Below are 5,014 nucleotides of genomic sequence, written 5' to 3'. Positions count from 1 at the left end.
AACTTATATATAGTCAGTAAATGTCAAAACCAGAATTTAATGAAAGTTATGACCAACCTAGATAGCATATTCAAAAGCAGAGACATTACTTTGCCAACAAAGGTCCGTCTAGTCAAGGCTATGGTTTTTCCTGTGGTCATGTATGGATGTGAGAGTTGGATTGTGAGGAAGGCTGAGCGCCGAAGAATTGATGCTTTTGAACTGTGGTTTTGGAGAAGACTCTTGAGAGTCCCTTGGACTGCAAGGAGATCCAACCAGTCCATTGTGAAGGAGATCAGCCCTGGGATTTCTTTGGAGGGAATGATGCTGAAGCTGAAACTCCAGTACTTTGGCCACCTCATGCGAAGAGTTGACTCATTGGAAAAGACTCTGATGCTGGGAGGGATTGGGGGCAGGAGGACAAGGGGACGACAGAGGATAAGAGGCTGGATGGCATCACTGACTCGATGGACGTGAGTCTGAGTGAACTCTGGGAGTTGGTGATGGACAGGGAGGCCTGGTGTGCTGCGATTCATGGGGTCGCAAAGAGACAGACACGACTGAGTGACTGAACTGAGCTCAGGACTACCCCAGCTCCTGTTTTCCCACTGCTCTATTCTAGTTAGAAAGGTACTATTGGAAAGTAAAAGTATTATGATCACTTGGAGAGTGTTTTCAGAATCTTTTTTAATCATCTGATTAATTTTGATTATCTTAAGCTTATCTCAGTGCATCCAGGATTAAAATTACTTTGATCAACCAAAATCCAGTAACCTTGATCATATTTTCACTACTTTAGATATATGCTACTTAAAAAGATTATATAAGATCTTCTCAATGACATTTTAGTCATAATTTCTAAAGCTCATAATCAGTTTGAAAAGGTGGTATTTTATATTGAAATCTGCCCCTGAGTGTGGTCAGATGATTCATTCACCAGCCTCACTGCCTTTTCCTGAGTAATTAGGGTCTTGTTTGAAGTTAAGCTGTTCACTGCTGGATGTCCTGACTCTTCTGCCTGGTAACATATGTCAGATAGGTCCACCATAGCTGGTCAAAGCCACATTCCTCATCCAAGGGGAAACCAGAACATAATCTCATAAGAAGCTCTGATTTGGGCAAGAGGAGACGGGTAGAACTTGGTATCTCCTACTTGGAGTACTCTTCAGGTAGGTCCCTGTTAGACTCACTGTAGATCACTGCAAGGAGAGACTGAATATTAAATGAAGAGAGCTGTTTCACTAAAAACAACAGCAACAAAAACTCCTGGGATACTGAGACCAAAGACATCCACAGAAAAGTGGATGTCTTAAAGGGTGAAAGTTATTCCCCGTTTCTCATCATCACACATCTACAATCACACCTGTATTTCTGGGACACCAGTGTCCTGGACACTGTTGTACTCTTAGGCCCTAGGTGATATGGCAGCTGGGTCCAGTTAACAGCTCCCAGGTGATATGGCATCTTTAGAGTGGTAATGTCTGATAAAAGCAGCAATAAGTCCTGGGCTAGGAGATGGAGCAGAGAAGACAATGGCACCCCACTCCAGTACTCTTGCCTGGAAAATCCCATGGACTGAGGAGCCTGGTGCGCTGCAGTCCATGGGGTCGCTAGGAGTCGGACACGACTGAGCGATTTCACTTTCACTTTTCACTTTCATGCATTGGAGAAGGAAATGGCAACCCACCCCAGTGTTCTTGCCTGGAGAATCCCAGGGACAGGGGAGCCTGGTGGGCTGCTGTCTATGGGGTCACACAGAGTCGGGCACGACTGACGCGACTTAGCAGCAGTAGCAGCAGGAGATGGAGAGTCTAGGAGAGGAGATGGCACAGAGGAAATTTTAAGAAACCACAGATCTCCAGGGCAACTGATCTGCTCATAGTTATGTGAGACCACTGGGCCGATGCCCTGTCAGTATCCCCGTAAGTCTCAGTGAACACCTTAGGGCTTTCTCCTGTGCTTTTGACCTCTATTAGCCTATAATGTTGCATGGAATTTTAGGATGCATTAAATAACTTTATTTTTCTTTCTTTTCCTTCAAAAGTTAACAATATTATGGCTTTGGGCTTTAGGAGCCATCTTTTTCTTTTGCTTTAGTTTTTAAATGCAGTCAATATTTCCAAACATGCCCCAGAGCGCTGAATGCATTTACAGTGTGTGTATGTTGTAGCCCAAGCCTCATATCCAGGGTAGAATTTATGATGTTATTTCATCAGAAATACAATTTTAGAAAATATAAACTTTTAGAAGTTAAAAATGAGCTGAAGGCTAGCAATTGGTTTTATATCACAGGGTACTATGTCACAGTTTGCCGTCCTGTTCTGTTTGGGAGTCAGTGGACTTTGTAAGCACAGTCCTGGGACCAGGACTGGATGTATTTTATTCCCGTGAATAAGCATTCACTGTATGCTTATCAGGCTATACATCAATGCCAAGAAGAATAATCAATAGCTAGTCATGAAATTCAAATTGGACAAAGGAGCCATGGGGAGTCATGACATGTGAACTATGGATGTGGGCAGAGGAAAAGGAACCTGGCAGAATTCTCTGGAGATCAGTTATCGATTGTGAAATATTGGTCATTTCTAAGTTCAGTTGAGTGAAGTAAGCCAGTTGGAAACTGCTAGAAATGTGTTAAGGTAAAGGAAAGTTAAACAGCGCTACTCAAAGCATTTGATTCCAGCTCAATATTCATTTGCCTCTTTCTTTCTCTGTGAAAAATTCCATCCTCAGTGCATTTTCCATTTCTGCAAAAAAAAAAAAAAAAAAAAAACCTCATGGGCTATTAACTGATTTCCACATCCTTTCCTGGAGCAAAGTGACTTGGAAAGAAAACCATTAAGCCAGACTTCTCTGTCAGATATGCTAAAGTATTTTCCACACAAATAAACTACTGTGTGTCCAGATAATTTCCTCCATGCAGCTTGAAGGTGCTTGAAGATAGGAAAGATAGTGATTTCCAGTCAGATGGATGTATAGTAATAGTAATCATCTCACAAAGATTAAACTCACTAGGGCGGCAGGGTGCTTGGTAAGAGGGTGAGTATCCTTACTGTCACTTAGTGAAAAGATAAAGTGGCTGGAAGCAGAAATGGCTCTGAATCCACTTAGTTCAGTTCAGTTCAGTTCAGTCGCTCAGTCGTGTCCGACTCTTCGTGACCCCATGAATCACAGCATGCCAGGCCTCCCTGTCCATCACCAACTCCCGGAGTTCACTCAAACTCATGTCCATCGAGTCAGTGATGCCATCCAGCCATCTCATCCTCTGGCGTCCCCTTCTCCTCCTGCCCCCAATCCCTCCCAGCATCAGAGTCTTTTCCAATGAGTCAACTCTTTGCATGAGGTGGCCAAAGTACTGGAGTTTCAGCTTCAGCATCATTCCTTCCAAAGAAATCCCAGGGCTGATCTCCTTTAGAATGGACTGGTTGGATCTCCTTGCAGTCCAAGGGACTCTCAAGAGTCTTCTCCAACACCACAGTTCAAAAGCATCCATTCTTTGGTGCTCAGCCTTCTTCACAGTCCAACTCTCACATCCTTACATGACCACTGGAAAAACCATAGGCTTGACTAGACGGACCTTTGTTGGCAAAGTAATGTCTCTGCTCTGAATCCATTACCACCCTCCCAGATCCAACTATTCCTGCATCTCCCCCATTTCATTAGTAATATCAGCTTCCACTGTCTCCAGCCACAAACACTGCAGTCACCCCTGTTTTCTCTGAATCCCTTACCTGCTCATCTATTGGGTCTCAGGTTGCTTTCTCGCTTGTAGAGAGTTGTGGAGTTTTAAATTATTTGGAGAAAAGAGTGTTAAGGAATTGATGAGCCAGAAAAACAAAACATATCATATGAAAAGAAGACTTGACATAATGTTCAAGACTGGAAGCCCTTAGTGACCTTTATAGACCTCCACATTAAAATTTTAAAATACTTCAAAAAAATCTGTCCAATCATATTCAGGTTTAGGCAGCCTATTTTAATCTTCATCACTTATTACTTCCCAATGCTGCTGCTGCTACTGCTGCTAAGTCACCTCAGTTGTGTCCGACTCTGTGCGACCCCTTAGACAGCAGCCCACCAGGCTCCCCCGTCCCTGGGATTCTCCAGGCAAGAACACTGGAGTGGGTTGCCATTTCCTTCTCCAATGCAGGAAAGTGAAAAGTGAAAGTGAAGTCGCTCAGTCGTGTCCGACTCTTAGCAACCCCATGGACTGCAGCCCACCAGGCTCCTCCATCCATGGGATTTTCCAGGCAAGAGTACTGGAGTGGGGTGCCATTGCCTTCTCTGCTTCCCAATGCTACCAGATCCTTAAAAATCTAAATCTAAGTTCTATCATTCAAAAGAAAAATCATTCAATGTCTGTCAATTTCACACAGTGTATGGCTTCTTAGCTTCAACTTTGTTCATCATCCTGTTTTCCAGGCATAAACGTTAGTATATAGTTTTTAAGACAAGTAATTGGTTTTCATACTTAAATCACGCTGTTTCAACTCTCTGCAGTTTTTTCACTTTTCCAGTCACCCCTACTCCCCTATCACCTTCATATCCTCTATCTTTCCCCACCTGCTAGTTCAATTCTCGTTGAATTTCTAGCTTGAAATTCTCGTTTCAATATCAGAGTCAACTCCTGACTCAATTTCTCCCCTAATTCTTCATGCAGAATTAAGCTCTTCCATGTCTCTGGTGTGGTGATCATTTTATTGAATTTCCATCTCCATATGTCATTCACTGTATTATGATTAGCTCTGTGTATAATCGGCCCACTCTGCTGGATCGTGAATTTCTAGGAATTCAGACTTACTCACAACTTTATCCCCAGCACCCAGCATACTGTTTGACAAATAGTACTCAGCACATATTTAAATGAATTAAAAATACATGTTAAATTAATTGATCAGCTTAATTTTCAAGGATTTAACCTGCCAGTGCTAAATAGTACATATATTAAATTATATTTTTCATTAAATATATATTTGGACTGAATATCACACCCCAGGTCATGATACTCAGATACACATTTCTTGTTATCAACCCT

The sequence above is a fragment of the Bubalus kerabau genome, chromosome 1 (genome assembly GCF_029407905.1).
Source record: "Bubalus kerabau isolate K-KA32 ecotype Philippines breed swamp buffalo chromosome 1, PCC_UOA_SB_1v2, whole genome shotgun sequence".
Taxonomy (NCBI): Eukaryota; Metazoa; Chordata; class Mammalia; order Artiodactyla; family Bovidae; genus Bubalus; species Bubalus kerabau.
The sequence above is the reverse complement of the archived record's forward strand: the minus strand, read 5'-3'. Positions refer to the sequence as shown.